Raw genomic sequence first — 16,405 nt, forward strand, 5'->3', positions numbered from 1 at the left:
TCCTGAATACAATCGCAGAATTTAACTACCAAAATGTTATAATTGGAGGAGACTTCACTGTGTTTTAGATCCGTACTTAGATAAATCGATGCAAAAACAAAGAGGTAATATGAAATCTAAAACTAGTGAACTCTTAAATACATATATAAAAAATACAAATATAGCAGATGTTTGGAGGATCGCGAATCCGACTGGAAGGGAATACTCGTTTTATTCAATGGTACACAAAACATACTCACGTATAGACTATTTCCTAGTGGATACAAAACTAACCCCTTATACTATGAACCCTAAATATCACACCAATACGACTTCAGATCAGTCCCCGCTAACTTTCATTTTAAAATTAGAAGGAATGTCTACAAACAAATCGTTCTGGAGGTTTAACTCGCAAATTCTGAAAGACCCACAAGGGAGTATATATCTAAAAAAACAGATGGACCTATTTTTTGAGACAAACGATACACCAGATATATCGCCCACTTTACTATGGGAATCCTTCAAAGCATTTATTAGAGGAGTCATTATCTCGTATCAAGCTTTTCAAAACAAAAAGAATAAGAATGAACAAAGACAATTAGAAGAACAAATCAGACAACTAAATATAGATAATGCTGAAGATCCAACTATGGATAAACATAATAAAATTTTAATACTGAAATTTAAGCTAAATAAATTATTGTCAGAGAAAGTTATAAGACTATTCCAAATTACAAAACAAGAACATTTCGAATTTGGGATATCAATAAAAGATTTGCTCAGTTTTACAAGAATTTATACACATCGAAAACGCTAATAGACAATAATAAAGTTTCAGAATTTCTGGACGATTGTAACCTTCCAAAACTCGAACTGTAGGAACTAGAGGAACTGGGAGCACAAATTACATCTAAGGAAATAGAAGACACAATAAACACACTTAAGAATTGAAAAACATCAGGACCAGACGGATTCAGTAATTAATTTTATAAATGTTTTTACGACATAGTTACACCATGTCTACAGAAAATGTACACATCCGCTTTTAAAGAACAAATCTTACCTGAAACACTAGCAGAATCAACGATCACATTAATACTTAAAAAAGATAAAGATATAGAAGAACCAGGCTCATATAGAGCTATTGTTTTGTTAAATACGGATCAAAAAATATTAGCGAAAATACTAGCTAGAAGACTAAGTAAATATGTTAGTAAATTAATAAATGAGGATCAAACGGGATTTATACCTAAGAGACATTCATTTAATAACCCGAGACGTCCGCTTAACATAATGCACTCACAAACCTCAAGAACAAGAGTTATCTATCATTTTATTGGACGCAGAAAAAGTGTTTGATCAAGTAGAATGGGATTATATGATTAAAGTATTGCAAAAATTTCAAATGGGAGAGAACTTCATCGCATGGATAAAATTATAATATAACAAACCCACGGCTAGTATATTAACTGATAATATACTATATACGAAATTCCAATTATCAAGGGGCAATAGACAAGGATGTTCATTATTACCGCTGTTATTTGCTCTGGTAATTGAACCTTTATCTGAAAAAATCAGAACACACCCGGATATTTACAGTTATAATACAAAATATTCAAATAATATAATATCTTTATATGCAGACGATGTACTACTGTTTATCACAAAACCCCAAATCAGTATACCAAACATATTAAATCTAATAGAGGACTTTGGATCTTTCTCAGGATACAGAATAAACTGGAACAAAAGTGAAATTATGTCGATAAAACCGAAACTCAACACATCTCTTGAAATTCCCCTTTAAAATAGCCACAGAAAAATTCAAATATTTGGGAATTGAAATTACTAGAAACTATCACGCTATGTTTGATGCCAATTATAGTCCCTTACTTAAGAAACTAAATAATCTAATCAAATTCTGGAAAACGCTCCCGATGTCTTTAATAGGTCGAATAAATGTTATAAAAAATATCTTTTTACCACAAATCCTATATTTATTTCAATCAATACCTATAGCTTTAGCTTTTAGAAATGTTTGAATGCTGCACTGACTGGCTGACATTTTAAATTTTGTTGTACATGGTTCATGTTACAATGACAATAAAGAAACTATTCTATTCTATATCTTCCAAAAAAGTTTTTCAAAAAACTAGATTCAGACATTAAAAATTTTATATGGGATTATAAATCCCACAGAATACAAAGAGCACACCTTAATAAACCAAAAGAGATGGGTGGTCTAACGCTCCCTAACTTTATGTACTATAATTGGGCAGTAAATATTAAAAATATGATTCACATGCTGGACAACTCTGCCCAGCAGGTGGACTGGATTGTAATGGAGAGAGAGGACTGCTCTCTGTGTAATACAGGAGCGACTCTCCTCTCACCAATGAATCTGAATAACAAAAATTAAAATTATAATCCAATGATACATAGCACAATTAGAACTTGGAAACAAATAAAACAGAATCTAAAATTAAGAAATCTATCTCTTTTAATGCCTATAGTCAATAATCCATCGTTTAAACCTTCAATTATAGATAAATTATTTACACAATGGGAAAGAATGGGAATCAACACACTCGGAGACTTGTATGAATTGGGAAAATTATTATCATTTCAACAATTACAACTGAAATATAATTTGAAAAATAATCAATATTTTAAATATCTTCAAATCCGTGACTATCTGAAAAAATACACAAAAGGCATGCCCCCAGACTTATTGGATGAAGCCATGAAGACAAAGGCTGAATCAGCAAATCTAATATCATACTTATACAACATTATTTTAAATATAGAAATACCTACAACCGATGGTATTAGAAGAGACTGGGAACAAGAACTAGCTATAAAAATTTCAAAAGAGAGCTGGGATAATCACTTACTATATGTGCATAAATGCTCGATCAACGTACGACATACTCTAATTCAATTCAAAACATTACATAGACTATATTATTCAAAAACTAAAATAAATAAACGTTTCCCCAATGTCTCACCCACTTGTGATAAATGTCAGTCACAAGAAGCTACCATAGCGAACCTTTTTGTTTTTTGTATAAAAATCCAAAAATTTTGGAACAAAATATTTGAAATCTTCACAAAATTAATTAAAATAAAACTTGTACCCAAAGCAGAATGGATCATTTTTGGAATATCGGAAGGTAACCCCGAACTAAAAACGTGTTTCAAAAGAACTTACTTAATTACGGTGAATAATGGGAAAAAAGCTTATACTCAAATTCTGGAAAAATGCTCCAATACCAACAATAAAAATGTGGATTTCAAACATGTTCGAAACATTACACCTGGAAGAGATGAAACTCCACCTAGCAGGCAAAGCAGACCACTTTCAAAAGATGTGGTCTGCATTTATGGAACTATTACAAGCATAAGGTGCAATAGTAATTTAAAAAATAAATGGTACCAGGATCTGGTAACGGGGGGTAAACCCCCCCCCCCCCCCCAAAAAAAAACACGGCTGATATATATATTTTTTTGCGGAGTTTTGTGTTATAATAGAGCGATTGTTTCTCCTTTTTTTTCTTTTCCTTCTAGGGTCTATTTCCTTTCTTTACTTCCTTCTCTAACTTCTTCTCTAAGGGGCTTTCTTTTCCCAACACTTTCCTGCACCTTCACGACTCTTGCTCACTTTCCTTACTTCTTTTATTTCTACCTTTTTTAAAGCTTGAAAAACGAAGTGGTACAACAAATGTAATAAGATATATGTGATGTGTATTACTGTAATTTACTGTACTTCCAATAAAAAACACGCCATCTGTCTTGGCGGCGGCGCGACTCACCCGTTGCAGCGGCCCCTACAGCCTGTCTGTCTTTTTTTTATTTTTTGTCTAGTTAAATGTAGTGTTTGGTGTTTTTTAATAGTATTTTTAAATGTGTAAATGTGGGGGGGGGGGAGGGGGAAACTGTTTAAATCTCTTCCCTGTCCGGGAGACCCGACTTTTTCCCTGTCGGGTCTCGGCTGTAGTTGGGGCCTAGCACCGTGGAGCGGCCTCCAGCCTGAATGAGCCGGGGGCTCGGGAGACTGCGGAGCTGCGGAGCTGCGGAGCTGCGGATCTGCGGACTCACCATCGTCGGGGGTGGCCGGCCTCGGAGCGTGGGGAGCGGCGGTGACTCGCTGCTGCGACTCGACTCCTGGGGCTCGGAGGCTCCAGCAACGCAGCCGCAGGTCCGGTGGACTGTGACATCGGGAGCTCGCGGGTCTGGGAGGAGAGAGAGAGACCGCTTCCCGGAGCTCCCGCAACGCGACTTCTCCAGCCAGTGTCACGGGGTTGGAACAACCCGGACCGGGACAGTACATCACCCGGCGCGGCTTCATGGCCGTGGGACTCACCATCGCCCGTGGGGGTTCCAACCTTGGACTTTCAGACCGGGAGCGGGGCCGTAAATCGCCCCGCGCGGCCTAAAATGGCCGTGGGACTTATCATCACCCGCCTGGGGGCTTGGACATCGGGAGAGACACGGAGAACAGGGGAGAGAAAAGACTTGCCTTCCATCACAGTGGCTTCACTGTGATGGATGTTTGTGTGAATTTAATTATGTGTATGTCTGTAAGACAGTGTCTTTGTTTGTATGGCTGTGGAAACAACATTTCGTTTGAGTCTCACTGGGGCTCAAATGATAATAAATTTGTATTTGTATTGTAAAAATAAATACAAAAATTAAAAAAAAAGAATACTGCATCAGTGGTAACATGATCTTATAAAATGCCGATCACCTCTTTACCCTCAAGCCTAGAATATACCACAAACCCTAGAATAGCATTTAGAATTAACTCTAAACTCGACAACTCTAAACTCTAGAAAATGAAATCCGAACTGCATACATTGCTTTGTTATTTCAGGCTGAATGTAGCATTATTGAAAGAGAGTCTGGTGGATATACAAAACCAACAACAACTTGTGCCTGTATTTTTCTGGTTGTGAAATGCCAAGGGAGGGACTGGTCACTCGGTGTAGAAAGTGAAAAGGAATTATATTTGGCAATAGAAATTAACGTAACCTTTTAACTGCCACAGCCATGGTTGACTGTCCTTTCTCCCTGGGAGATTATCTAGGATTTCAATGACATCAGTCAGAACTGTTTTTTCAATAGGGAACAATTATCACTGCCCAAGCAATAAAAGGTAGCAGAATCCCTGCTCAAATCAGAGTACTGACAGAAAATTGCTTCCTATTTTTGATTTAATAGATTGTAATAATGTGCATATTGAAAACAAAAAAGGTGAAAATAGGGCTAAAATAATTTTAAATCAAGGTTCAGTTACCCATTCCTTGCCCATATAAAAACAGAATACAATTCATTCAGCTAAGCTCTTATGGACTGATGATATTGGACCTGCTTTTCTCACTGCGGTTCACTTACGTCTGTAGTTATGCCCATTCATTTACACTGAGTGGGTTAAGAATTAACCTTTACATTGCACTACATTACTATCAAAGACAGAAATCGATTGACAAATCTACTGCTTGCATTCAAATACATAGAAAATTGCACTCTAGACCAGGGCTTCAAACAAATTTTAGCAATTTTCTAAGCGTAAATAATACTTTAAAAGTACAATGCAGCATTTGTTCATCTTCATAACTTTCTTCTTTAAGTTTACTATTACTTCTCTTATTTAGATTACCCCTCTCCCCAGATCATCAGATCCCTTTTAAATCTTCTTCCTCTCATCTTAAACCTATCCACTCTAATTTTACTCCACTACTCAGGAAATAGACTGTGACCAGCTACTCTGTCAAAGGCTCTCATTATTTTATAAACTCTATATGATCGCTCCTCAACCCCCTTTGCTCCAGGCAAAACAGTCCCAGCCTATCCAATCGCTCATAACTCAAGCCCTTCAGTCCAAACAACATCCTTGTGAATCTTTTCCACATCCTCTCAAGCATGATCCTACCATTCCTACAGTGTGGCAGCCAGAACTGCACACTATACTCCAAGTGCAGTCCAACCAACACTTTTCAAAACAGTAACATGACAGCCCAACTCTTGTACTTAGTGCCATGACTGATATGCAAATATGCCTTCTTCACCATCCTATCTACCCATCTTCCCATTTTCAAGGAACTATGTACTTGTACCACTCAATCTTTCTGTTCAACAACATTCCCAGGCCCCTGCCATTCACCGTGTATGTAAGTTAGTCATGGACAAATGCGACTTCAGTCAAATAATGACAGTTTTGCAGGAATTTACCAATTAGCAGAAGGCGGAAATATTTTAGAGCAAAGATTCTGGACCGACAATAGAATGCAACTTTGTGAGACTGGCGTATTTCAGGTGAGATGTTAAAACTATCTGCTCTATTATGTGAACATACATCATAATATATTTTTGCAGGAAAGCAGTGGGTTGTTCAAGTCTCACATTGTTTCACCAAAAACAAATGATTTGGCCCCATCAAAGGTACACAAAAGTGCTGGAGAAACTCAACGGGTGCAGCAGCATCTATAGAGCGAAGGAAATAGGCACCTTTTCGGGCCGAAACGTTGCCTATTTCCTTCGCTCCATGGATGCTGCTGCACCTGCTGAGTTTCTCCAGCATTTTTGTGTACCTTCGATTTTCCAGCATTTGCAGTTCCTTCTTAAAAACGATTTGGTCCCATCGCATTGCTGTTTCCGGTAGCTTTTTGTATCCAAATAGACTGCCATGTTTCGTATATTCAAAGTTGACTACACATTGGAAGTAGTTCATTAGCTATAAATCTCTGAAGGGCATCCTGAAAGGACTGTGTGAGGCAGCATATAAATGCTAATCTTTCTTCCTGGAGGCTCTACTTCACTGAGAATCCAAAGATTGATGGGTCGTGTTGGTATGTTGCACACACTTAAATGAGGAGACAAGATGAAAAACTAAATGATTCAGATTCAATTTGAGATGATCACATTGGTTCATAGCAGACAGTGCAGCAACATAATTCAAATGAGCATACATTTCAACAAAACAGCATAAGGAACAAAATATAAGAAAAAAAGGCAGTATTTCACAATTATATAAAGATTATGAAAATAATCAATAGTTGGAGGTCTTCAACATTCCATTCATCCAAATCCAAATTAATATTGAAACAACTTTGCTAATTGTTTACAGTTAAGGTCAAAGACAGCAGCATACAGATCTCACTATGGTTTGGCATCAGGTCAATTTGTTTCAACATAGTTTTAGTTACAAGATTAATCCGACACTCTGCAGTTACAAATCATTTGCTGAATGTTTTTGCAAAATGTTAGCCTCTTGCCAGACCAAAGTCAGATTCCTTATACACACTCATTTGCAAGCCACGAGCAGAATTGAAACACACAAAATAGCTCAATATTGCTGGATTTTACATGTTTTATATAAATCTAATATTATTTTGTTACTATTATTTTAAGCCACAGAATTCACTTCTACCACGTTCAACTTTTCACTTGCATTAGATGGTATTTTATACCTTGGCAATGTATGTACGTTTTCACAAAATCTGGCTCTTCTGATTAAAAAATAAATGCTATCAGAGATTTTGGCACTGATATTAAAAGAATACAGACAAATAGAATCAAAGCCTCAAGAAAGTCTGAGTATTAGATTTGGCAAAGTAGTATAACCTATAAACTATCTTGGTCGAGGTTTTGTGGTCTTTTGGCAGGAGACACCCAAAATTGAGTTGTTTGGATCGGCTCTTGCAATAAAAATTATTTAACCTAAAAATGTGTTAGGTGGTCTATGAAAGTAAAATACACAAAATAATTGTATCAGCAGATTCTATTTCAGAATTTGGTTCCTTAGACTGGCCTGACAAGGTTTATACTGTATATCATTGACTACAGGAGAAAGGGATCTCATTGAAGTATGTAATATTTCCTAAGCGACTTGTCATGGCATTTGCTAAGAGGATGTTTTTTCCTCGGTGAGAAAATAAAGATTGGATTGGATTGGATTGGATTCCTTTATTGTCATTCAGGCCTTTCGGTCAGATAAAAGTCCCACTCTCAGAATCAGGGGCCGTGCAGCGTTTTTGGAAGTGGGGGGGGGGGGGGGGGGGGGGGGGGGGGCTGAGCGATCACTGATCACCGGCCTCGGGGGTACCCAGTGAGGGTGCGGAGCGACTGAGAGGGGGGAGGGTGACACAATTATTATTTTTTGTTGTTGCCCGACTTCAAAAAAATGGGGGATAATACAGGCCATCCCCCCAACTCAAAAAGTGGGGGGGGATATATCCCCCATCCCGCCCCCCACCCTCTCTCGGGGCCGACTCTCTCTCTCTTGGGGCCGACTCGCTCTCTCACGCCGCCCACCCTCCCTCCCTTCTGCTCGGCGGCTAATCACAGCGCATCACTCACTGCCCCACATCTTGAATGTGCACTGCGCTGTGATTGGCCGTTTAGCGGAGGGTTTTGGGGGGGGCAGTCGGCTTCCGCCACGGCTGGTCGTAGTTTTGCCCATGAGAATAAGGGGCCAACCAATTCAGATAGTGGTGCATTTCGAATGGTTATGTACAGTAAATAAGCAATGTTATAGAATCACAATCATAGAGCACAGAAAAAGGCCCTTTGGTCCAACTCACCCCATGTTAACCAAGATGCCTCATCTAGGTTAGTTTCATTTGACTCCAATTGGCCTACATCACTCTGAAACTTTTCGTATTTTAAATGTTGTTATTATACCTAACTTAATTTCTTCCTCTAGCATCTCATTCCAAATATCCAACACCCTCTGTGTGAAGAGGTTTCCCTCTAACCTGAAACCAATGTCCTCCAGTTCTTGATTTCCTTACCCTGAGAAACAAGACTCTGTGGGTTAATCCTATCTATTCCCCTCATGATTTTATACACCTCTATAATATCACACCTCAGCCTCCAGCGCTCCAAGGAATAAGGTCTTGCCTGCCCAATCTCTCCATATGGGCAACATGCCCAATAATCTTCTCTGCGTTCTTTCCAGCTTAATGAAATATATCCTATGGCAGGTTGACCAAAAGCAAACACAATACTCCAAGTGTGGCCTCATCAGCATCTTGTACAACTGTAACAAAACGTTCCAACCTCTATACTTAATTCGTTGACTGATGGTCAATGTGCCAAAAGCCTTTTTCATTTGCGATGCTACTTTCAGTAAACTAACTACTTGTACTCCTAGAACCCTTTGCTCTATAATACACCTAGGGCCATGTGGTACTTCCTAAGGCCCTACCATTTACTGTGAAGGTCCTGCCCTGGTTTAGCTTCCCAAAACTCACACTTATCTGAATTACACTCCATTAGCCATTCCTCAGCCCACTTGCCCAACTAATCAGGATCCTGTCGAAATTCTTGGCAACCATGTATACTGTCCAGAATACCGCCTATTTTGGTATCATCTTCAAACTTACCAATTAAGACATACATTCTTATCCTAATCTTTGATATCGATGACAACCAACAATGAGGTCACACCGATCTCCAAGGTATACTTCTTATCACAAGCCTCCAGACTGAAAAACAACCTTCCACCACTACCTCTACTTCCTACCATGAAACCAATTCTGTATCCAGTTACTTATTCACCCTGAGTAACCTTCAAGAGTAACCTATCATGCGGAACCTTACCAATGGTCTTGCAGGTCCATTTGGACTAAGCAAGATTAGTGTGGGAAAAATATTGGATAAAGAGGCCATAAAAAATCTATTTGAATTCTCCTTAATATTATCTGCCAGAGCTATTACATGCTCACATTTTACTGTCCTGATTTCCTTCTTTGGTATGCTCCTCCATCCCCTGTACTCCTCCAGGAATGCATTTGAACCCAGCTGCTGATACCTGATCGTGCCTGCTTTTTCCAAGCACTCAAAATTTCAATTTCTCATGCATTATCCAAGGATCCTTCCTCCTTTACATGTCTTGCCCTTCACTCTCAGAGGAACATGCATACATTGAACTCTCAATTATGACCCTTTGAAAAGCATTCCACTTTCCAGATGTCCCGTTACCCACGAACCACATACTCCGATCATGTTTTGCACATTCCTGTCCAACACCATCAAAGTTGGCCTTGCCCCACTGACTTGCTGGACCAACCCTGTCTTCTCCATAACTATTTTAAAGCTGGCGGTCACTAGTCTCAAAAGCTTGCACACGGACACTTCAGTCACTTGATCCCAATTCTCTAGAAGAGAGGATGTAGTAATGTCATCACTTGTATATATTCTATTTGTATGCATATATGATTTAAGCATCGCATAGAGGGAGTTCATTATTACAAAGAGTTGTTGTTTGTGGAAACTCTTAAGTCCACTAATATTTATTTCAAGTATAACTTAACAGCACTTAAGCAGGATCCAAGATCCATGTTATGATAAAATTACAAAATTTGGAATAAAGAAAAATATCTTCACTCACTGTGAATCTTTATCATTCTTGACCCCAGAGGGCTGTAGATAATGAGTTATTCAATATACTTAAGGCAAAGATTGGAAGATTTTTGGATACCAATTGAATCAAAGAAGATGGGGATGTTGCAACGAAAGTAAAGTCAATGGAGGAGATCAGTCACAAGTTACTGAATGGAAGAAACAGCACCATATAGTCCACTTGTTTTACACATTCTTTTGTAATTGTTGAAAATTTTATATTTTGATTGGAGTTTTAGCATGTTTATAGCCCTGTCCCACTGTACGAGTTCATTCAAGAGTTCTCCCGAGTTTGCCCTGATTCGAACTCTGGAGATTTACGGTATTGGCCGCTCGCAGATACTCGGGGCTCTCGTGGACATTTTGCAACATGTTGAAAAATCTTCACGAGTCTTACCGAGCTTACTTCATTTCCCGAGTACCTGCCATTAGCATTACGAGCCGCTATGATACGTCCCCGAGCTCCGACATATCCGCTACGTTCATTCTACGTGCTTATCACGAGTTTGATTTTTTTTTAAACTCGGGAGAGCTCTTAAATGAACTCATACAGTGGGACAGGGCTTTACGTATTTTAAGATAATCTCAATTTAAATAAATGCTTTAATGTAATTTTACATAGCCAGTAGCTTAAAATGTTAAATATTTCTCTATAATTTCAGAAGAACTTGAAGTAGAATTGGGTCCAGCATTTAGGTGTACAGTTCAAAGTAGCATATTTACAGACCGCGTTATAATCAATTAGCGCCTTCCAATGGAAGATCTTTGACTTGAATAGTGAACTTTGTTTTATTCTCTCTTAGATGCTCCCTGATTGCTGCATTATTTCAGCATTGTTTGTTATATATATCGTGATAGCAATGGCCATAAAACACAATCCTATTTTCAGGACTTGCAAAAATGATATAACAAGGTTATTTCCATATTAGGTTATGATAAATAGGAGGATGTGTGAAGACCAGTTATGGACCAGTTAGCCTGACATCGGTGGTGGGGAAGATGCTGGAGTCAATTAAAGATGAAATAGCGGCACATTTGGATAGCAGTAACAGGATTGGTCTGAGTCAGCATGGATTTATGAAGGGGAAATCATGCTTGACTAATCTTCTGGAAATTTTTGAGGATGTAACTAGGAAAATGGACAAGGGAGATCCAGTGGATGTAGTGTACCTGTACTTTCGAAAGCCTTTGATAAGGAGATTAGTGGGGAAAATTAGAGCACATGGTATTGGGGGTAGGGTACTGACATGGAAAGAAAATTGTTTGGCAGACAGGAAACAAAGAGTAGGGATTAACGGGTCCCTTTCAGAATGCCAGGCAGTGACTAGTGGGGTACCACAAGGCTCGGTGCTGGGACAGCAGCTATTTACAATATACATTAATGATTTAGATGAAGGGATTCAAAGTAACATCAGCAAATTTGCAGATGACACAAAGCTGGGAGGCAGTGTGAACTGTGAGGAGGATGCTATGAGGATGCAGGGAGACTTGGACAGGTCGGGTGAATCGGCAGATGCATGGCAGATGCAGTTTAAGTTGGATAAATGTGAGGTTATCCACTTTGGTGGCAAGAACAGGAAGGCAGATTATTATCTGAATTGTGTCAAGTTAGGAAAAGGAGAAGTACAACGAGATCTGGATGTCCTTGTACATCAGTCACTGAAAGTAAGCATGCAGGTACAGCAGGCAGTGAAGAAAACTAATAGCATGTTGGCCTTCGTAACCAGAGGAGTTGAGTATAGGAGCAAAGATGTCCTTCTGCAGTTGTATAGGGCCCCAGTGAGACCACACCTGGAGTATTGTGTGCAGGTTTGGTCCCCAAATTTGAGGAAGGACATTTTTGCTATTGAGGGAGTGCAGCGTAGGTTCACTAGGTTAATCCTCAGGATGGCTGGACTGTCATATGTTGAAAGAATGGAGGGACTTGGCTTGTATACACTGGAGTTTAGAAGGATGAGAGGGTATCTTATTGAAACATAAGAATATTAAGGGATTGGACACGCTAGAGGGAGTCCAGAACCAAGGGCCACAGTTTAAGAATAAGGGGTAGGCCATTTAGAACAGAGATGAGGAAATACTTTTTCACCCAGAGAGTTGTGAAACAGTGGAAATCTCTGCCTCAGAAGGCAATGGAGTCCGATTCTCTGGATGCTTTCAAGAGAGAGTTAGATAGAGTTAAAGATAACAGAGTCAAATGATATGGGGAGAAGGCAGGAACGGTGGATAATCAGCCATGATCATAGTGAATGGCAGTGCTGGCTCGAAGGGCCGAATGGCCTACTCCCGCACCTAATGTCTATTGCCCTGAAATTCTATTCTACAATGTGCTATGGACACAATGCAACAGAATTTCATCTGAAAATTGATCGCAAACAGACTGGAAAATGTCTGCATTGCTTGGGCTAAACATCTATGCTCTCCCTTGTGCAAACCCAGGAGATGCCACATCTCCCCCTTTATCTCCTTACTTACTGTCTTCAGGGCCCTAAACAACTGCCATGCAAAGTTGTGATTATACCTCTTCCAATGTATTATACTGCACTCACTCCTATATTGGTGAACCCAGATGCAGATGGGGTGACTGCCTTGGAGATCATCTCCATTCAGTCCTCAAGCATGTCTGTAGGCTTTTGGGTGCCTGGTGTTTCCTGGCTCTGTCCTACTCCCACTCTGACCCTTCTCCTGTCTCTTTCGCCGTTCTAATGAAGTTCAGTGTAAATGTATGGAACAGCACCTCATATTCTCACCAATTTAACAATTTCAAAGTGTCAATTTAACAATTTCGAAGTGTTAATTCCAACAATCCTTTATATCTCATATATCCTGCATTTATAGGTTTTTTTCTTCTCTGTTGGTATTTTCAGGAAATGACTTGTCTTCTATTTCTATTGTCTCCGCTGCTCCATTTTATTCACTTAAACCACTCTTTCATTCTGCATTATCGCACCTTCACTATTTAATATCGTCTGCCTTCCTTTCTATGGCCGATCGTGCTTCCTCTCTCCACCCATGTCTCCATTCTCTGCAACCTTCAATTTCTTTATCTCAAACTTCTCTCAGTTCCATGAAAGGTTGTTGACCGGAAACATTAACTCTGTTTCTCTCTTCCCTGTCTTACATATTATTTCCATGATTATCTGTTTCATTTCCGATTTCCACCATCTGCACTAGTTTACTTTTGAATAACATAATACCAGTCAGTAACCAATTTTGAGACCAAATTTTTATCTAAGGGAGCAACTAATACAAGAACATTTCCATTTGAATATCGATTAGTGGACAAACCAGAGAAACATCAATGATCTTTTGCTGAATCTCCTTTGAAGAGGCTTGGATGTTTTGTTAATTACGTAAGAGGCTTTGCTTAACCATCAGTTTTTGTTGTTGATATCTAAAGAACTGCTTGAGGCATGAAAATAGGTACCTTTGAGTAAGTGTCCAACAGGAAGAACACAAGGCCACTATCTGCAAAATCCCATATAAAGTTATTTAGAAATCAGCCATTCCACTCCATATGATTCTGGGCTGTGAATGTGTTCAATAATCACCAGCCTAGTTTGCTAAAGAGGCTTGGAAAATATTAGAGATATCCATATTGACAATCAATATTTCCTTAGTTATATTCCGGAAATATGGCTCTACTGCAATATGGCACAGTTTGTAACTCTTATTTTACAATTATGATACTTAACTGTGAACAATACAAGGATGATATTAATAGTAGTTAACATTATCTGTGATGAGTGTGAAGATATATCGTTCGAGTCAAAGCTCAGCCTCATTCAGCAATATCACATCTCTTGACTCTCAATTTTCCAGTCACTGGAATTTATCATTTGAAAATCTAGAGCGTTTTACACTGATCTGATTCTCCCTATTGCTTTCATGTTGAGCGAGAATCTCCAGGCTGGGTGTACCAATTTGCTTACATGCATCCTGTACAATCTTGCATATAGTGCAGTTTTAGTTGGTACATTTAATCTGTACCCAATAGTGAAATTTGAAATTCATTATGCAGCGAATCCAAACTGAATCAATTTGAAATGTATGAATGCATGAACATGACTAAAGGAGAATGTAAAACATCTCTGTAAGAACTCCATAGTTATCTACAACTTCAACAACTACAAAACATCTACCTATTTGCCATTGTAAAAGTCCTCAGCTGCAGTTCCTGTAACATTTGTTGTTAAGTAAAGGGACATGCATGTTCCAATTTATTCTCCCTCACAAGCCATTGGTTTCTTCAAATTGTTTTTAAAAGGAATCCGATAACCTGGCAACCTCCAGAATATCAGACACTGACGTGCAGAACTTTTTGTATCTAGTCCGATATAACAAAATGTGGATTGTAATGCTAACTTTTCCATTCATAGTTTAAAGCTTTTACGAGAAGAGCTCAAAATGCGCTGTGAGTGCCGTCAATAGAATCCTGCCTTTTTGGGAATCCAGCCACTTGCTAAAATATTTTGGTGATATCAGAATGCCACCACATTATTAAATTGAATAAGCTCCACTGAAAATGATCTTAGTGATTGAATGTATGAATGATTGGACCGTGGCATCGGAATAGAGCACAGCTGCCCTGGATCTGTTTGAAATTAGTTAAGGACCTGTCCCACTTAGGCGATTTTTACGCGACTGCCGGCGACACTCACAGTCGTAGCGGGACGCTGAAAAACCGGCTTCTCTGGACCCACCCTACGACAATGTCTACGACAAGCTTCCACCTAGTCGACGTCAAGCTACGTCAACCGACGACACAATTCCTCACGACTTGGGACGTCCACATAACCACACCTACGACAACCTTCGACCACACAGGCGACAACCTACGACAACTGACGTCAACTTACATCCATCCACGACAAGATACGACAAGCTATGACCCTGTCGGTGACAAATAAAGACAATAGACAATAGGTGCAGGAGTCAGCCATTCGGCCCCACGAGCCAGTACCGCCATTAAATGTGATCATGGCTGATCATCCCCAATCGGTACCCCGTTCCTGCCTTCTCCCCATATCCCCTGACTCCGCTCTCTTTAATAGACCTATCTAGCTCTCACTTGAAAGTATCCAGAGAACCTACCCCCACCTCCCGCTGAGGCAGAGAATTTCACAGACTCACAACTCTCTGTGAGAAAAAATGTTTACTTGTCTCCATTTTAAATGGCATATAAATGTGAGGTTATCCATTTTGGTGGCAAAAACAGGAAAGCAGACTATTATCTAAATGGTGGCCGATTGGGAAAGGGGGAGATGCAGCGAGACCTGGGTGTCATGGTACATGGTGCAGGTGCAGCAGGCAGTAAAGAAAGCGAATGGTATGTTAGCTTTCATTGCAAAAGGATTTGAGTATAGGAGCAGAGAGGTTCTACTGCAGTTGTACAGGGTCTTGGTGAGACCACACCTGGAGTATTGCGTACAGTTTTGGTCTCCAAATCTGAGGAAGGACATTATTGCCATAGAGGGAGTGCAGAGACGGTTCACCAGACTGATTCCTGGGATGTCAGGACTGTCTATATGAAGAAAGACTGGATAGACTTGGTTTATACTCTCTAGAATTTAGAAGATTGAGAGGGGATCTTATAGAAACTTACAAAATTCTTAAGGGGTTGGACAGGCTAGATGCAGGAAGATTGTTCCCGATGTTGGGGAAGTCCAGGACAAGGGGTCACAGCTTAAGGATAAAGGGGAAATCCTTTAAAAACGAGATGAGAAGAACTTTTTTCACGCAGAGAGTGGTGAATCTCTGGAACTCTCTGCCACAGAGGGTAGTTGAGGCCAGTTCATTGGCTATATTTAAGAGGGAGTTAGATGTGGCCCTTGTGGCTAAGGGGATCAGGGGGTATGGAGAGAAGGCAGGTACGGGATACTGAGTTGGATGATCAGCCGTGATCATATTGAATGGCGGTGCAGGCTCGAAGGGCCGAATGGCCTACTCCTGCACCTAATTTCTATGTTTCTATGTTTCTATACCCCTTATTCTTAAACTGTGGCCCCTGGTTCTGGACTCC

The 16,405-nt window shown here is 39.6% G+C and overlaps 1 protein-coding gene across 15 annotated transcripts in view; it reads right to left on the minus strand.

Annotated features, from left to right (window-relative positions):
- Positions 1-16,405, minus strand: part of nfia (nuclear factor I/A) — a 678,190-nt gene that overhangs the window by 205,558 nt on the left and 456,227 nt on the right. The gene's annotated exons all lie outside the window — the stretch shown is intronic.

Source organism: Leucoraja erinacea, chromosome 10 (assembly GCF_028641065.1).
Source record: "Leucoraja erinacea ecotype New England chromosome 10, Leri_hhj_1, whole genome shotgun sequence".
Lineage (NCBI taxonomy): Eukaryota > Metazoa > Chordata > Chondrichthyes > Rajiformes > Rajidae > Leucoraja > Leucoraja erinaceus.